Source organism: Vombatus ursinus, unplaced genomic scaffold, assembly GCF_900497805.2.
Source record: "Vombatus ursinus unplaced genomic scaffold, bare-nosed wombat genome assembly UNPS02005659.1, whole genome shotgun sequence".
Lineage (NCBI taxonomy): Eukaryota > Metazoa > Chordata > Mammalia > Diprotodontia > Vombatidae > Vombatus > Vombatus ursinus.
The window spans coordinates 8,927,739-8,947,019 of NW_020945437.1; the positions used below are offsets into that span (position 1 = coordinate 8,927,739).

Sequence of the window (19,281 nt, forward strand, 5' to 3'; positions counted from 1 at the left end):
GTATCCTCATTTTATTGTTTTGGAAAAGTGGCTGAGAGAGGGGCAGGGAAGCCAGTTAACAGTATCTTATGTCTCAGCACCAAACATGGCATTGGACATTTATCATGGCCATATAAATAGAAATATACCATGGCCATACAGATACTAATGTTTCCAAGTAACTCAACAAAATGAAATTCAATCCCACATTTATTATTTCATTTCAGATAATTCATTTCATAGATTTGAAAGGGCTCTCAGAGGCAGCTAGGTGGTGCATTAGATGGAGTGCTTTTTCTGGAGTCTGGAAGACTGAAGTTCAAATCCAGCCTCAAAAACTTACCAGCTCTGTGACCCTAGGCAAGTAACTCAACTTTTGTCTGCTTTAGTTCCTTCATCTGTAAAATAGGGATAATAATGACCCCTACCTCCTAGGGTGGCTGTGAGGATAAAAGGAGATAATACTGGTAAAAAAAAATTTTTTTTTCAAATCTTAAAGTGCTATGTATATGCTGGCTGTTATTATTATTTAGTCCACTCTGTCTCTGTTTCCTCTGTTGTAAAATGAGGCAATTGGGCTGTTTATTTAAAAAACAAAAGGGCAACTGGCAAGTAGAGCTTTCAAAAAATGGAATGGGCTGCCTCAACTATTGTGGGTTGGTTCCCTCTGCCTGGAAGTCTGTGGTAAGAGGTGGACGACTTATCAAACAGAAATACTACAGAGGACATTGCAGTTCAGGTGGTGTGGGTTAGACTAGATGTCCTCCAAGGTTTCTTTTAACGGTGAGATTCTCTAACTATGTAAACTCTAAGGTCCGTCCTGCTTCTAACATTCTATGAATCCATGAAAGAAAAGGCAGACCTGGATGGCACACCTCAATAGGCAGCCAGGACTCAGAATGGGTGTCCTGCGCCAAGAGGAGGGGGAGGGTAATGTTGAAAGTATGGGAATGGGAGGGAGCAAAAGTTCATTTCAGTCCCAGGATTTCTGAGGGCAGACTTGTCATTTAACAACGTACAAATTACATAATAGCAACTTTCCTTTCCTTTCCCATTCTTCCACCCTCCTACCCGTAGCCAAAAAGGCATTTTTCACATGCATTTACTCCTCTGACCTTCATAATAACCCTCCAGTAGGTAGTACAAGTATCACCGATGTTAAGCAATTAACAAATGATGTAGCCTGGTCTGGAAACCAGGTTTTCTGATTCTTCCTTCAGTTGACTCTAATATAATACTTTTAAGGTTTGCAAAGCCCTTTGCATGTATTATCTCATTTAATTCTCAAAACAACCCAGTAAGGTAAGTTAGTCACTAAACAAGCATTTATTAAGCTTCTATGTGCCAGACACTATGCTATTATTGTATAGAGGAGGAAACTAACGCTGAGAGGGTTTTGAATGATTTTGACCAGGTAAGTTTCTGAGCTTGGAATCAAATTCGGGTCTTAATGACTCTAAGTCCAGAAGCTGACCAGGTGACATGAAAGACTGCTATGTAAGAAGACTTGGTGGAGAGGGGAAAGGACGTTGTCCTGCTCTATTTATTCAGAAACATGTTTACCCAAAGGGTTGTAAAACAACATTCTTGTCATAAAGGAGGATTTCATAGAATCTAGAACTGGAAAAACCCTTAAAGGTCTTGAAGCTCGAATCTCTCGTTTTACAAATAAGGAAAATGAGGCCTGGAGAGGAAGAGTGATTTGCCCGTGATCATACAGGTAGCAAAGATCAGAGGCGATTCCTGACTAGGGCACTCTGCACTGCCTTTCTCTGATGTAATGAGCCAATGTATGCGAAATAGCTCTGTAGTGGCCAAGACACTAAACTGAGTTTTTAGAATTTATGGAAAACGAAACTTCAAGACTGTGCGCCTGTCCTATGTATGAAAAAACAGAAAAGAAAGGTTAGAAATGGGTGAAGAACACAGGAAAAGAGCGACCAAGGAAAAGGGGAAAGAAGACGAGATGGAGCTGAGGAGACCGAGAGTAAAGAGACAGAAAAGACACAGGAGATAGGAAAGCTGGGAAGCCAGGAGCACAGACAAGAGCAGGGACAAAGGGGCAGAAAGAGTGAGCTGGATGAACTGTAGAACTAAGGGAAAGGAAGAAGAGAAGATTGCAAAGAGAGAGGCCCTGGAGAGGAAGAGGGGAGGAAGGGCAAGGGCTGCGCCCCAGAGAAGAGACTTGGGAGAAGAGAAAGTTCCGAGGAGGGTGGGGCGGGGCGGGGCGAGTATTAGGAGGCCGCTGCTTATTGGTGAAAGCTTCCCAGCCTCCCCTCCCGTCTCAGCCCTGGGAGAGCCGCACACCTTCTCGCCTCCGACTGCGGAGACACAGGCTGCACCTGGGAGCAGGAGAGCGCACTCGTGAGAGCGGCTGAGGAGACGGTGCCTCGGCAACCGCCCGGGAGCGCCGGCCGAGCCCCAGAGGAAGGTAAATGCCCTCTGCGCTGCTGGGGTGCTGCCGGGTTTGCGCGAGTGAGCTTTGAGCTACCGGGGGTTGGGGGCGCGGCGCAGTCGGACCCCGGCGTGCAAATTGCAAGAAGGAGTGAGGGAAGTCAACCAGAGTTCCTGAGGGGAGGGGTGAGTTTGGTCGAATGCTGGCACAAAGACAATGCAAAGTGATGGGGCCCTCTCCCCCAGGATTGCTGAGACTACAGAATGGAGCACGGGACCGCCCCAAGGTGGGCCAGAGGTTGGGCTGGGCTGCGTCCTAGTTTCCTTACTCGTAAAATCAGGGGTTGGGCTTGATGACTTTTACAATCCTTCCCAGTTTTATGAGTCTTTTGAGGAGGGACACTGAGGTTACAAGCAGGATGCTTCTCTCTAGACCTATTTGCTGGGTTACTAAGGCCAAAGTGGAAAAACTTAAGACTTCTAAGTAAGTTCTCCAGTGAAAAGAGAAAGGGATAGCGGTAGATAGATGGGGCAGATTTCTTTTTTGAAAATGGGCATTTATTTGAGAATTCGAATGTTATCTCCACTCAGTCATATACTTATCCATGGAACCACCTAAAGTTAGTGCAGGGAGTGGCCTTAAAGATCACCTTGCTAGGGGCAGCTAGGTGGTGCAGTGGATAGAGCTCTGGTCTTGGAGTCAGGAAGATCTGGGTTCAAATTCGGCCTCAGATACTTGACACTAAGTCACTAAACCCCGATTGCCTAAGCAAAAAAAAAAAAAAGGCTCATCTTTCTAGATCAAACCCCTTTATTTTACAGAGGAAACTGATCCCCAGAGAAGGTCAAAGACTTGTCCAGGGAAATACAGCTATAGTGGCAGAGCTGGTGCAGGAACCCAGATCTTCTGATGTCAAATGCTCTTTCCTCTACACTCGGCTTTCTGTGTCCCGTGAGATTTGACCATTTTCAGTGTGGAAAGTTAATAGTTTGAGAGCCCAAAAGATTTAGGGCCCATTAGCAGAGATTTAAGAAGTGTCTTTCTCCATTTTACCTCACTAGAACTCCAAATACTTGGGGGCTATTGTCTTTAAAATTTAAAAACAAAAAACAAAATGCCAACAACTAAAATAAATGAAATTGAGTGTTAAATCTTGAAGAGCAGCTGCTTGCTGAGTACAGCATAGGGCACATACTGCCAGTCATACTGCACTGTGATGGAAGGATAGATTAGGGGTGCCATGATCACAATGAATCATGCTTTAGGTCTCCTGACCAATTCAATGAAGCTTTGTGGTTTAAAGACACAACTGTAGTCTTCAGACAAGCAGAACAACTTGAGTCTCAGAAGAAGGATGAACTAACAGTGCCTTTCAATATCTGAGCCACTGGTGCTAAGAAGGAAATAGTTCTAGCCATCAGCTAGAAAAGGCATGGTGTTAGTAGCTGGTGCACTGAAGACTTAAAAGGGCTGATGTGGGTGTCCAGAAGCCCCCATCTTTTAGTTTTGGATATGGTCATTCTAAGTGGCTGTGAGGTCATTGCAGAATAACACTATCCTTACTCCCACCATACTCCATGTTTTTATCAAGGTGCAATTAGGTGCAAGGTGCACATTTAGCACACATTTAGCAGCCTTGAAGGGGAAGACAGTTGCAAAAAGGATATAATACCACAAAAGGGTGTGTACCTAAGGGAAAAGGGAGCAGTTTTATCTTGTTTGATTAGGGACTCGAGGGAGGTTTATAGGCTGATTGTTTACATAAGAGCCTTAGGATTTGAGTACAGTGTATGTGTGATGACATGGGAAGTTAATTCTGTCTTCTGTTTGGGACCACTTTCTGCATCCTCTCCTTCACTCCTGAATTGCCTCCTTGAATCAATATCACCCAGACTCCAGCAAAAGAGCCCTCATATGTGTTGAAGGTAGGGGTTCAAGTGAAAGATTGTCTGGCATCATCTCAACCCATGGACCTATTCCTAGTCTTTGGCTTCTGAATGATCCCCAGGGTCGCCTTAGGGGCTTCTCTCAATCTGTGCAGCGTTATGTATACTCAATAAATATTTGTCGAGAGCATGAATGACCACCTTGTTGCCTATGGATGCATGGACCTACAGTAGTACATACAGAGGTCAGTCTGTGTGTCACCACTCTGATACCACCAAACACCACCCTTTTGTTAGGAAAAGCTGGCCTCAGTGGGGCTAAGTGAGTTTTGAGAATCCCTAGTGTTGCCTGGAGTTTACTAGTGATAGACTTCCTGGCTATCCAAATAGTTTCCCAAATGCAGCATGTAAGGACATGTCTGGTTTTTATTAGAAGAGATAATATGATTTAAAGTTGTCCCTGCTTCCTTCCGAGGTCGGAAGAGAGAAGAATCAGATGGTCTTGTTTGACTGGAGAGTTTGTCCCTCCCTGCATTGTAGTTTTTCCTTGCATTTTCCACTTCATATTACACAATAATTGAGCTTCCCATCACCCCTTAACAAGTCAGGATAAGCCTGGGGTGACCCAGAGTGAATAGAGTGTTAGACTTGGAGTCAGAAAGACCTGGATTCGGATTCCCGCCTCTGACCCTAGCTCTTAGATCATGAGCAAGTGATTTCATCTTTCTTAGCCTCAGTTTCATCTCCTTTAAAATGAGGACATTAATCCCTATAACATCTGCCTCACAGAGTGGTTATGGAAACTCAATGAGATAATGTATGTAATGAGCTTTGTAAACTTTAAAGCACCGTGTCAGTTTTTAGTACTGTAACTAATACATATTGATTATCAGCTTAAAATGGCAATTTTGTTTAGTAATTAGGGTTGAGAAAGGAAGACATGGGTTCAGATCCTTCCTTTGACGCTAGTTGAGTGACCCTGGACAAGCCATTTAATCTCTATGGGCCTCAAGCAACTCTCAGAATTATCCTAATAAGTGCAGTTGGGCTGAAATCAGCATCCACATGGAGAACCCACACAATGTGAGCTCCCAAGCTGAGACCTTTGTATGTGACTTAAAGCATCAAGTGACCAGACCTAGTTCAGCCCCCTCATTTTATAAAGGAGAAATTGAGGTCCAAAGGAATTAAGTGATTTACTCAAGGTTACATATCAGGTCTGGACGAGCAGGGGCTGGCTAGCATCATTTGCTGATTTTTGAAAATTTTATTACAAAATAATATTTTATAATATAATGTTTTATTTTATAATAATATTTTGTATTATTTATATTTTATATTATTTTTATATTTTGAGGATATATAAATTGGAAAGAACCAGGTTACTTTCTCCAGCTTTCACAGTCTGAGTGAACTGTGAACAAAAAAATCTGAATATTAATCCTTTTTATTTTATATGCATGCCCTGATGGCCTACTTCATCATCAGTTTCCTATGCTATTTTAGTTTTGTTTTAGGAACAAGTATGAGGTTGCTGCTGAGATCACCAGGTCGTGGTGGGATGCTCTTGAAGGTCTCTGATTTATAGTTTCAGAGGAAAAATATTGAATGTTAAATTACAAGAAGAGTTTTTCAATCAAAAAGGGGTTTTTTTTTGCTGATATTTAAATGCATTTTAAATATATGCAGGCATAGGATCATGACAAATGTGTTATTGAATTAAAAAAATCATTAAACCTGTGGGGAAACCAGAAGCCCTTAGTTAGGCTTGTTTGTTTTTAAATTAGATGGCTGGAATCAAGCTCTAAGATTTTATACCAATCTGTAGGACTTAAAATAACAATCAAACATTGATTAAGCATCAATTATGTGCCAGGAAGTATGATAGGTCTTAGCAAGAATGTGCTGGTAGTGTTTAACAACCAGCTCTCCAGGTGGGGAAATGTGCACACAAAACTTTCTCAAGTCTTGATAATCAACAGAATATTAAATGAAGCCCTTACTTGTAGTTTGCCAATTCCAAGGTTTAAATGCTCACATTGAACTTTTAATAACCAGATACTTAGAGTTGGCTTCCGAATGCCCTGGGGGGCCAGAATTCAAAGACACAAATGAAACAGCCGCTGACCTCAAGAATTCTAGCAGAGGAAACCACACATATTTTGGTGGAGAAGGGACTGGAGGGGGAGGAGGAGGGATCAGGAAAGGTCTCATGCAGAAGACGGCACATGCTGTGTTTTGAAGGAATGAAGGGATTCTAAAAAACAGTAGTGATGAACATAGCCTGGAGAGGGAAGATGGAGTATGGTGTGTGAGGAACAGCAAGAAGTCCCCTGTCGCTGAACTGCAGAATGTGGGGAGGTGAGTTATATGAAACAAGGTTGGAAAGGTTAAGTTGAGGCCAGGTTGTGAAGGTATTTAAAAACCGGTTTATTCAGTATGTATTTTAAAGTTTAAAATAGCACCAAGACTTTTGGGATGCCCTATAAAAGCAATAAGGAGCCATTGGAGTTTATTGAGAAGGAGTGACATGGTCAGACCTGCACTTTAGGAGGATCACTTTGGCAGCCATGTGGCAGATGGACTGGAAAGGAGACTTGAGGCAGGGAAACCAATTAGCAGGCTGTTGCAATAGGGCAGGCCAGAGGCATAAAGAGAGAGGCTGGACTAGAGTGGTGGCCCTGTGAATGAAAGAAAGGGATGAATGTAAGAGAAGTGGTGGCGATGAATCTACAGAATTGGCAACTGATTAGATAAGTGGGGTGTTGGAGAGTAAGGAGTCAATGATAAGATCAAGATTGTGATTTTGGGTGACTGAAGGATAGTGGTATCCTTGTTGTTTGTCCTTCGATCTCAGAGGGGACCATGACATCAAGAAGATGATGTCATGACTTGCAAATGAATTGGATTTAAATGAGGGAGGGTTGTGCAAAGTCACCGGCCTTACTTTCTCCTCTGGAGCCATCTGGGTCCAGTGGTCAGATATGAATCAGGATGACTGGAGATGGCTCCCTGGTATCCTTGACAGAAAAAGGAAGCTTTGGGTGGATTTGGGGGTGAGATAATGAGTTATATTTTGGATGCTGAGTTTGAATTGCCTATGGGACAACAAGCTGGAAATGTCTAATGGTAAATTTTAGACCCATGACTGAAGCCCAGGGGAGAAACTAGGGGTGGATACATAGATCTGGAAATCCTCTGCATATAGAGATTATAATGAAACCCATGGAGAGATGATAAGATCACCAAGTAAATGAGAAGAGAAGGCCCAGGACAGAGCTTGTGGATACATCCAAATTATTGGGTATGATATGAATAGTGAACCAGCAAAGGAGACTGAGGTGTGGTCATACAAGTAGGAAGACAACCAAGAGTGAGAAATGTCAAGAAAATCCATAGAGGAGAGAGTATCCAGGAGGAAAAGCTGGTCAGACAGTGAAAGGCTTCAGAAAGGTCAATAAGGATTAGAAATGAGAAGCACCTCTCAGATTTGGCCAATTAAGAGATCATTGCTAATTTAGGAGACAGCAGTCTTAGCTGAGTGATGAGGGTGGAGGCCAGATTGCAGAGGGTTGAAAATTGAGTAAGAAGAGACAAAGTGAAGGTGATGAATGTAGATAGTTTTTCTAGGAGGTTGACAGTAAAAGGGCAGAGGTGATAAAGGATAACAGCTAGAACTGATGGCAGTTTCTATGGAGGGTTTTTCAAGGAGAGGAGAGGAAGACTTGAGTGTATTTGTAAGGATTATCATAGGAGCCACTATATAGGGAAGAGATGAAAAAATTGATTAAGCGGAATCCTGATGGAGAAGATGGGTACGCTGCACATCTGTTATCTAATCTGAACTGGGCCTTCTCTGCAACAAAGCTATCCCATTACTCCTACCAAATTGATATGTTACCTCACTCCTCACTGTGGCTGGTTTAAATCTTTATTCTTCAAGCCATCCAGATGGTAGGAGTAATGGGATAGCTTTGTTGCAGAGAAAGCCCAGTTCAGATTAGATAACAGATGTGTAGCGGACCTTGTTGGTCATTAGATACATTATCTCATTTGGTCTATACTCTATCATTCCTCCAAATTTCCCTGTTTCTGTAGATGGTTTCACCATCCTTCCAGTTACGAGCTTAGAGTCATCCTAGGCTAGGATCCAAACTTCACAGAACAAATCTTTTTATTAAGGGGATTTGTTTTATGAACTTTGGATTCAGTCAAAGGGCCACACTTAAGGACTTAGAGGACCACATGTGGCCTTGAGGCCAAAGGTTCCTCACCCGTGAGACTCTTCCTTCTTCCTTACTCAACACATCTTATCAATGACCAAGTCTGGTAAATTCTACCTCCGTCTCCCCTTTCTGTCCCCTTCTTTATGCTCACATAGCCACCACTCTAGCTCAGGCCTTTGTCACTTTTTACCTGGATGACTGTAGTTTTATTTTGTGAGTGTTTTCCCTACTTACAATGTCTCCCTTCTCCAGTTCATCCTCAGTGGAGCTGCATCTGCTAACATAATCTTCCCAAAGCACAGGTCTAACTAATCCTATTATTGCCCTGATTAAAAATCGTCAATGGCTCCCTGTTCCCTCTAGAATTAAATACAGTCTGGCTCCAGGTTGCCTTTCCAGACATTCCCCATTATTCCTCCTGAGGCATGCTATGGCCCAGCTGAATTAGCCTGTCGCTGGTTTCAAACTCATTTCTCCTTTCCCAGTGTACTTGCATGCCTGAAAGGCATTCCCTACCTTGTCTCTTAGTATCTTTAATTTCCCTACTTTAGGGTCAACTAGAGACTACTTTTCACAAGTAGTTTTGCTGATTTTCTTGGTTGTTAGTATTCTTTCTTTCCTCTGATTTGGCCAGATGTTGTGTCCTCCCAGTAGAAAGTAACATCTTTAAGGGCGGAGACTTTTCCAATTTGTCTTTATATCCCCAGAACCTAGTCTGCAGCCCCATACACAGGAAGCATTTAGTAAGTATTAGCTGAATGAATGACCAAATGACCTCTCAATCTAAAAGTATGAATCTATGATGGTCTTACACTCAAGTGAGGACTGGAAACGAGTGTCATTGGAGTGAGTACCCACACTGATTAAAATTTAAAGTATAAACCTACTTAGAGAGTAACTAAGATGAGACAGAAGGAGAAAACCAAAAGAATTCATACCAGGAAGTGATGGGTTAAGTATAACTATGTCAGGCAAAATCTGGCAGTTACAATAAGCCACTAACTGGTATAATAATGCTAGAGCTGCAAGTCAATGCCAAGCTAGAAGTATGACCTGAGGAAACTGGCAAGTAAAGTTTCCCTTACGGTTAGCTTTTCTTAAATCCCTGTGAAAGTCCAGTTTGGGGCATCAGACTGGATCCAGTGGAAAAAATCTAACAGAATAAAGAAAGGAGGTGGAAATTCATGGTGAGGGTACCATGATGGAACAGGAAGAGCAGTGGTCTTGGAGTCAGAAAAGATCTGAGTTCAAAATTCCATTTCTGGCACTTCTTAGCATGGACAAGTCAGGATCCATTTTCTTTTTTGTAAAATGAGAATAAGAGAATAATATCTCACAGGGCTATTGTGAGGATTAATAAAGATAATGTATTTAAAACACTTCCATAGACCTTGAAGAGCTATGTTAAAGTCAGTTGTTAGCATTATGATGTGTTGATGTTGTTGAGTCATTCCAGTCACGTCTGACTCTTCCTGACCCCATTTGGGGTTTTCTTGGCAAAGATACTGAAGTGGTTTGCCATCTCCTTCTCTACCTCATTTTACAGATGAGGAAACTGAGGCAAACAGGGTTAAGTGACTTGCCCAGGGTCACACAGCTAGTAAGTGTCAGGGGCCATATTTGAACTGAGAAAGCATAGTCTTCCTGATTCCAAGCCCAGTGCTCTATCCACTTTGACACCTAGCTGCTATTTTGATATATAAGGAACTTTAAAATTCCATTTTTTGCATAGTCACCTCAGAGTTCTGATGACTAAGATATCTAACTTCTCTTTATATATGATTCAATTTTGTTTCATTGTTTTTATTCTGTGTCTCTCCTCCCAACCCTCAAATCCTTTTGAAGTGGTATTAACGCTACTATTTATCCAATCTTGTTAGAATGCTTAAGACTCTATTTTTAGAGGAAAGGACTAATTTGTTATCTAGTAGTAAAGAGCCAAGCAGTCTGACATATAATTGTAGGTCATGGAGTCGGAGCTGTATTTAGGCAACAGGGTGTCCAGACACTGGAATGATGTGAGATTCTGAAAAGGGTTTTGTCTGGATGGGATACTATAGGGTGCTCTGTCTATGGGAAGAAGTACTCCTTGGTTATTATTTATCTGCCATAGCTTCACTCATTTTTGGCCAAGAATGAAGGGAAAAAAAGAGTCACAGCTTTAGAACTGGAAAGGATCTTGACCAACTCCTTCCTTTTATAGATGAGGAACTGATCCGGAGAAGTTGTGACTAAACAAGTTTATGTAGATAAAGAGACCGGGGATTGAACAGTGAATGGTTAGCTAAGGCTTGGAAGATACCATTGTGTTAGCATTTTGGGTGTACGTTTTCCCCTGAATTCTTGGACTCTGTACACCTGGTCCATAGTATGATTTTTTTTTTTTGCTCTTCGGTTATTTCAGTTGTGTCCAACCCTTTGTGACCGTATTTGGGGGTTTTCTTGGCAAGGGTACTGGAGGAGTTTGCATTTTCTTCTCCCGTGGACCCAGTGGATACATTTTGTCAGGCAAGCAGAGGTTAAGTGACTTGCCCTGGTTCACACAGCTAGGAAGTATCTGAGTCTGAATTTGAACTGAGGTCTTCCCAACTCCAGACCCAGTGCTCTATCCACTGAGCCACCAGCTGCCTATGCTATCATTAGGAAATATTTAAGACTGCTATTCAGTAGCTTTGCATTTTATACTGAGCGTAGGGATTTCAGCTGGTGTGGTAACACACAAATTTTACTCTGTAAATACAATGATAAATATAATAACACAAATATAATAATGCTTCGCTTTTATTGTGCATTTTTTTACTTACAAAATTCTTTCTTCACAGCCAGTCTTTCCTCACCTACTGGTAAGGTCGGGAGTACTACTTCTATAATACTACAAAAGGTGCTCCCACCAGGAACAGATCACAGTCCCCTCCCACACCTTAGCAGACTGTCTCGAGAGTTTCTGTACCATCAAAGTGAATACCAAATCAAAGTGTTAAGGCTCTCCAACTTAGCGAGTCAGGTCCTCAGGTGAGTGTGTCGCCAGGCCTACGCTCCTGGCTTCTTCAACTCTGTAGGATCTGCCAAAGTTTTCATTTTACTGGAATAGTCTTCGAGAAGGGCCTGGGTTATCCTTTGATCCACTGATTGTGATACCACAATCAACCAGTCAGGCCCCGTGCTAGGTGCTGGGGCTACAAAGAAATGTCCAGTAGGAGGAGAGAACTGAGGCAGGGAGACTAAATTCAGAGATGATTGCAATAGTGGTGGTGCATGGTAATGAGAGGCTGTTCCGAGGTGGTGGCTGTGTGACAGAGAAAAGGGAGGAATGTGAGGGATGTTAGGGCGGTAGAAGTGACAACATCTGGCAGCTGAATGGATGTGTGGAGTATGTAGTAAGAGCGAAGAGTTGAGGATAATATCAAGCTTTATTTCCCTTCTCTGTGCCTTTGCGCTGGCCATTCCCCATGCCTGGCATGCCCTTCGTCCTCAACTCTGTCACTTAGGAGTCTTTGTTTCTTTTCAGATGCAGGTCAAGGACCAACTTCGACATAAAGCCTTCCTTGATCCCCTTAGCACTTCTCTAGCCCAAACTGTGGAACAGAATAGGCTACAGATAAATGCTTGTTTGATTTATTGATGCCTGCAATATCCATAGGGAACTTCCAAGCTAATTTGCACTTGGCCCACATATAGATAGTACAAGTATTTTTTGAAAAATTTCTTTTAGGGAATATGACCTTGAACATAGCCCCTTGGGCCTCAGTTTTCTCATTTGTATGTTGAGAGAGTTGGCTTAGATGGCCATTTGAGGTCCCACCTAGGCAGCTAAGTGGTACAATAAAATAGAGCACTGGCCTTTTAGTTGGGAAGCCCCACGGTCAAATCTGGCCTCAGGTGCTTACTAGCTGTGTAACCCTGGGCAAGTTGTTTAACCTCTGGCTGTCTCAATTTTGAGGGTAACATGAGATGATATTTGTAACGCGCTTTGTGAACCTTAAAGCATTATATAAATGCAGGCTGCTGTATCTCTAGATCTATGAGCTATGATGACTAAAATATAATAATCAATTGGGATCCGCTTTCCTGGTGCTCTAGCATGGTACTCTACATCTTCAGTCTTCATGGTCTATTATGCAAGGGTCTATAAGGACAAGTGGAAATGACCTATACATAGTTAGTGAAGATGTGAGGCTTAGGGTCAACAGGATCTGTGGTGACCTCTGTTTGTCCTTGACCCCATCTGTGTTTCTCAAAGCTCATCCTGTCCATTCAGCTTCTGGCATATCAACTTCCCATTGCTCTTTTGAGTACATCTAATAATAATAACTGCCTCCCCCAGTAACAAACTCTGGGTAATTTTGTCTCAGGCCATTGTGACCTCTGCTGGTTTCCCCATCCTTTGCCTCTCTGGAAGGAATGATTCTCACCACTGTTCCATTTTTTATCACCTTTTTTTTCTCTACATGTCTATCTTCACATCTGGGGAATCGGGGGTGCTCATACTTGTGTGAGGAGATGTTACAGAGACAATCTAATTCTTTGTTTTTGGTCATATGTCTATTTGCACTCTACTGTGCCCAAAGCGTATCTCAATCTTTGAATAAGCTAGTCACATCTCAATGGCTGTCTAGCTCCTGCCATGACAATTAAATGCGTTTTGAGTTCCCAGTTGTCTGACATAAATCATAAGCCATCCATCATTTGTACCCCCAGAATATGGTCTGTCAGTCAATAAGAGATTCCTTGGGGAGAGGACTAAGGGAGGAATGGTACAGGAAGGGGAGAATAATAATGAGGAAGGAAAGATAGGCTTCAACCAAATTATGAAGGGTATTAAAAGATAAATAGAAGTTTTAATCTTTTATTCTGAAGGCAATAGAAAGGCCTTGGAGTTCTTTGAATAGGAGAGGGACATGGTCAGATCTGTGCTTTAGGAAAATCACTTGGCAGCTGTGTGGAGGGTGGACTAGAATGGGGAAAGACTCAATGCATGGAAACCAACTAGGAGGCTTTTGCCATGAATCCAAGTAAGAAGTGATGAAGTATTGCATTAAAGGAGTAGTTGGATGAGTTGAAAGAAATGGTCAGATGTGAGAGAGATCGAGGAGGTAGAAGCCACACAATTTGGCAGCTGATTACATGGGGATAAGACAGTGAGGACTTAAAGATAACGCCAAGGTTGTGGAAGATTGGAAGGATGGTGGTGCCTTTGGTAGAGAAGGGCAAGCTTGGAAGAGGAGAAGGTTTTGGGAAAAGTTTTGGAGTGTTGACTTTGAGATGTCTCCATTTCAACCAGTTTGAAATGTCTGTTAGGAAGTCAGTCAAGTGGGACAGAAGCTCTGGGTCTGAGAGAGCCTGGGACGGAGTCATGCACACTTAAAAACAACAACAAAAAAAGCTCATGGGGAGGTAAGAATGATTTTATTTCTTGTTTCTAGTTGGGGGTGTTAGAATATAAAAGATATTTCCACAATAATTTTAATAATAATAATAATGATGAAATTTACATAGTAATTTTTAAGGTTTACAAAGCCGTCTGTGGGCCTCAGTTTCCTCCTCTGTAAGGTGTCTTCTAGCTCTGCCATTCTAGGAGTCTGCATTGGTTCCCCTGGATCACAGGGTGCTAAGCAGACCTGGCTCCTTTCCCCGTCCGTTAACAATGCCAGTTGAGCATGCTGCTGTGGTTGTGGATGGGAGGGGTTGAAGGATGGAGGGATGGGGTGTGGGGAGGTGGCCTGCTCAGTCTGGGCTTCCACTACATCAACCCTACAATTCTAAGTGTTGCTGGACTTTAGTCATTCCCTTCTGGCAGAAGTTGGGTTGCTGCTTTTGTCATCTGTGAGCAATTGTTATCAAATTTTAAAAGTATAGGGTGGAGTTTTTAAAATTATAGGCATATGGAGGGGGGTGGAAGTGAGTGGTTTGGGATATCTTTTTCTTTTCTTGTGTGTTTCACATTGAGATCCTTTTCTGGGTGATTTTTGCAGTATGAAGACATGGAAAAATCCTGTAGAGGTAGGAGGACTTTGGCTCCTAAGAGTCTACTATTGGTAGTGTGCTAGGCCTGAGATTGAACATTTAGGCCTGAGGTTAGAACATGAATTGATGAAGTGATAATGGCTGAAGTATATACTTTCATCCCTCCCACTCCTGGATATTAGGCTACATCAGGTCCAGCCTTAGGAAGTGAACATCTGACTTTGGGAAGGGGGAAGGCCTTTTTTTTTTTTTATCTAGGCTGACTTTTGGAAGGCTGAGCCTGGCCCCAGGTCACCATCACCACCATGGCAGAGGGCCTAGGTGGTTGGGTCAGTTCTAGGGCTCACTTTGTGTCTGGGTATTTTCTTGATTACCCTAGACAGAGCTTCTGAACTGGTCCACAGAGACTGAGTGGTAAAGTAGGTCATTGGAATTGGAATTAGATCAGGATTTGAATCCTGGTTCTGCTATTAACTTGCTGTAGAGACTACATAGCTTTCCTGAGCCTCAGTTTCTTCATCTGCAAAAGAGGTATAGTAATGCTTGTACTACCTACCTCATAGGATTGAAAGTGCTTTTTAAGCTACGGTGTGCTATATAAATTGGATTTCTTTATTGTGTTGGAGGTGATCTATAACAAATGATAATTACTACTTTACTTTTTATAGCAATTTATGGTGTATTATCTTAATCCTTTGACCACCACTGGAACCTGGGATGTTTCAGGGGTCACTTTTTATTGCTCAAAAGGACAGTGTTAATGGAGATTCAGCTTTTCAAGGAATTATTGTGGTCCATTAGAAAAAGCGCCAGCTCTGTAGTCATATTCCAGAGCTGATGCTTACTCTTTGACAAGTCACAGCTTCTCTGGCTGTCAGCTTCCTCATCTATAACATGAAGTAGATGGCCTCAGAGGTACCTTCCAGCTCTAAATCTATGCATCTCTGATCACATAGCATATCACTTGAGATTTTAAAGTCAGATGGGATCTTACATCATAGACCAAAGGATTTTATAGTTGAAAGGGATGTTAGAAGACTTTGTTTTAGAGATGAGGAAGCAGATGTTGTTACTTGTCTGAGGTCAGACTAGCAATAAGTAGCAGTTAGTTTTTGAACCGACATTGTTGTTATTCATTTATGTCTGACTTTATGACCCCTATGGGCCATACAATCCATGGGGTTTTCTTGGCAAAGATATTGGAGTGGTTTGCCATTTCCTTCTCCAGTGGATTAAGGCAAACAGAGGTTAAGTGAGTGACTTGCCCGGGGTCACACAGCTGGTAAGTGTCTGAGGCTGGATTTGAACTTAAGTCTTTCTGACTCCAGGCCCAGCACTCTGTCCACTGAGCTATCTAGCTGCTTCTTTGAGGCCAGATACTTTGACTATAAATTCAGCATTCCTTCCACTATACCACATTGTGCAGCTCCCAGAAAACCAGTTCTTCTTCTTCTCTGTGTCAGCCTCAGCCAGAATTAGACAGTTGTTGGGAAAATAATGAAAAATTAACTTTTTTTTTCCCCTTAACTCTTGAAATTTTTACTGATGACAGTTCCCTTAATTACCAGCCTAATTTAAAAGCAGAACAGCACCAAATGCCTTGACCTGCAAGAACAAAAACATAAACAAGGGACCAGAGATCACCCAGAAACAAGTTGTTGGGTGGCTGGGAATGTGAATTCTTTTGTCTTGAAGATGACAGTCTCTGCAGTGATTGGATATAAGGGAGTAGTTTTATAGCATCTTTTGTTGTCCTTTCAAGTTCACAGCCCTCCTTTTGAGTCACTGGGAGTTTGACCTCAGGAAAAAAATGGGGGCCTTGGTCTGTTGTTAAAAGGAGTTGCATAATGTGGCTAATTAACCGGGGCAGTCAATTAACTTCAGTTTTGCTATTGCATCAGATGAGGCAGAGTACAAATCAGGTTGGTATGTTCACTGTAAAATTTGCTCAGGGCTCCTAGTTAATAAAGTTGGGGAGGGCCCTGATAACTTCCTAAATCAGATTCCCCCACCTTCTTTTGGTACCCCCCTCCTGGGGTTGTTTTAAGGATCAAATGAGATAATAATTGTAAAACTCAGCAATGGTGCCTGGCACATGTTAAGTGCAATATAAATATTAGCTATTATTATTATTAGGTTGCTAGGTGGTGTAGTAGACAGAGTGCTGGGCCTGAAGTCAGGAGACTCATCTTCCTGTGTTTAAATCCTGCCTTAGAGACTTACTAGAATATGACCTTGGGCAAATCATTTAATTCTGCCTCAGTTTCCTCTTCTGTAAAATGAGCTGGAGTGATAATGAGTCGGACACAACTGAACCACAATGTTATTATTAATAATAATAATATTAATATATCATATGACATACCTAGAAGGAACCTTTATCATTTAGTTCACTCATGTTACATGGTAGGAAGCAAGAGGCCCAGAGAGGTAAGTGACTTGCCTCAGGTCACACAGTTAATAAATTGAAGAGTTACCTCTGAAGGTCTGAAGGATTTATATGTAGCTTTATGTTGTTGTTATTTGTAAAAGGGTATTTTCATTGATATCTTTTTTTAAAATATCCTGGTCATTTCCAAATATATATATATATATATCTCCTTTCTCCCCTACCTAGGAAGCCAACTCTTGTAACAAAGGGGAAAAAATAGCTCTAGAAAACTAACTCATTGTTGGAATCTAACAGTATGTGTATGCAATCCTCCAAACCCATAGTCCCCCACCTCTTCAAAGAAGGGAGGAAGTGAATTTTCTCACTGTGTTCAAAAGCATGGTCATGGGCATTTGTTGTGGTTATTTGCACACCTGCTTCATGCCCAGACCTTCTGATACTAAACCCAGCTCTCTCTGCACTGCCCTAGATCAGAAGAGTCTTAGCTGATAAGTTAGTTAGCCCTAGATGAAGAAAGGCAGGATGCTAAAAGGGTTAGTGCAATGGAATTGGAGTCAGGAAGACTTGACTTCAATTCCTGCCTCTGACCCTTACTAGCTAGCTGTGTGGTCATGAGCAAGTTGCTTAACCCTCTCTAAGGCTCAGTTTTTTCATCTTTAAAATGGGAAGAACAGTGATCAGGGTTGTTGTGAGGCTCAAATGAGATGTTTGTGAATTGCTTTGCAAACCTTAAAAAAAAAACCACAACAAAAAGCACTCAATATCATTAATATTAGTGTCCATTTCTTACTGAGTTCAACATAATGGCTGTAAATCTTCACTCTCCCGTTTTTTTGGTTTCTCTAGCAATTCCCAGGACAGGAACTTGAGGTCACATGTTTCTTATCTGAAGGCAAACCCTTCCTACTCCAGTGAGGAGATACATCAGCATGAATCTCTTGCATTATCTTCAGAATTCTTGGCAGCTAAACTATGCCCCCTCTCACTCTCCTCCCCCCACCCCCAAGCCCTGTGCAGAATCTTTAAGGGATTTCTTGCTGCACCCATGGACATTCCTCATCCTGCCGGTCAAGGTTCTCCATCATCTAGATGAACTTACTGATTCTGCCTCATTTCCACTATTCCCCAGTACAGTCAAAGGGGCTAGTCCGGGGGTGACACATCTTCACCTTTCTCACTCTTTAAAGGATCATAGGATCTAGAGCCACAAAGGATTATCTAGTCTGACACTATTTTACAGATGAGGAAATGAGGTCCAGACAAGTTCATGTACCTTGCTCTAAGTCCTTTATATACTTTAGTGGATTTGAGATCTCATTGATGTGGCACCTCAGTGATACAGTGTCTGGAATACTGGACTTGGAGTCAGGAAGGCATGAGTTAGGATCCAGCCCGGGACATTTACTTGGTCAAGTCACTTAACTTCTGTCTGCCTCAGTTTTCTCATCTGTAGAATGGAGGTGATAATAATAGGAATAGAGTTGTTGTGAGGAGAAAATTGAATAATATTTATGCATTACTTTGCAAATCTTAAAGTGCTATAGAAATATTTATTATTATTATTCCTTTTGTCAGTTTGAATGTCAACCTATCCACTGCTGTTTTCCCCCCAATTCTTGTTCATGTCTTCCCATAGATCCTCTACAGAGGATCTGTTCAGTGCGCTTCTTCAGTCGTTTCAGTTGTGTCCAACTCTTTGGGATTCCATTTGGTGTTTTCTTAGCAAAGATACTGGAGTGGTTTGCCACTTCCTTGTCTAGCTCATTTTACAGATGAGGAAACTGAGGCAAACAGGGTTAAGGGACTTGCCCAGGGTCAGTGCATTTATATAGAAATTTAAGCAAAACACTTTACATTGATTATCTTGCTTGATCCTCACAACTTGTTCTTCATTTTACAGACAGATGAGGGAACTGAGGCAGAGACATTAAGGTCCTTGTCTGTGGTAGGATTTGAACTCTGGTCCTTCTGACTCCCAAGTCCAGCATGTTTTCTCTATTCTACCTAGTTGCCCCTTCTAGGTTTCTCAAGTCTTTCTAGGACTTTTAACATTCCAGGGTTAGCAGTTCAAAGAGCTGAAATTTGAACCCACCCAACTCCAAATCTTCTCTCATATTGTCCACTTTCTCTGGTATGCCCTCCTTCTCTCTCTCTTACTCATGTTTTAATGGTGTCCATCCTTCAAAGGTCAACTAAAGCCCATTGTCTCTGAAAAGCTTCCCCTGACTACCCTAACCCCCCATTTATCACCTCCAAATTTCCACACCATGTTAAGCCTGTACCATATAATTGAATTTTGCATCATTACCCAGCTTGTTTCATATCATGTGTCTTAATTTTGTCTCCTGAACTAGACTGTAAGTTCCTTGAGGGTAACATACATATGCTTCTTTACCTTCCACAGCACCTAGAACAGTATAGCACAGGAATGGGGAACCT

The 19,281-nt window shown here is 42.0% G+C and overlaps 1 protein-coding gene across 5 annotated transcripts in view; it reads left to right on the plus strand.

The window, feature by feature from the left end:
* Window positions 1-2,315: 2,315 nt before the first annotated feature.
* Window positions 2,316-19,281, plus strand: part of SYTL2 (synaptotagmin like 2) — a 147,556-nt gene continuing 130,590 nt past the window's right edge. For all 5 annotated transcript variants that reach the window (XM_027848265.1, XM_027848268.1, XM_027848267.1 and 2 more), the window contains exon 1: window positions 2,316-2,410. The gene's annotated coding sequence lies outside the window, so the exon portion shown is untranslated. The remainder of the gene's footprint in view (window positions 2,411-19,281) is intronic.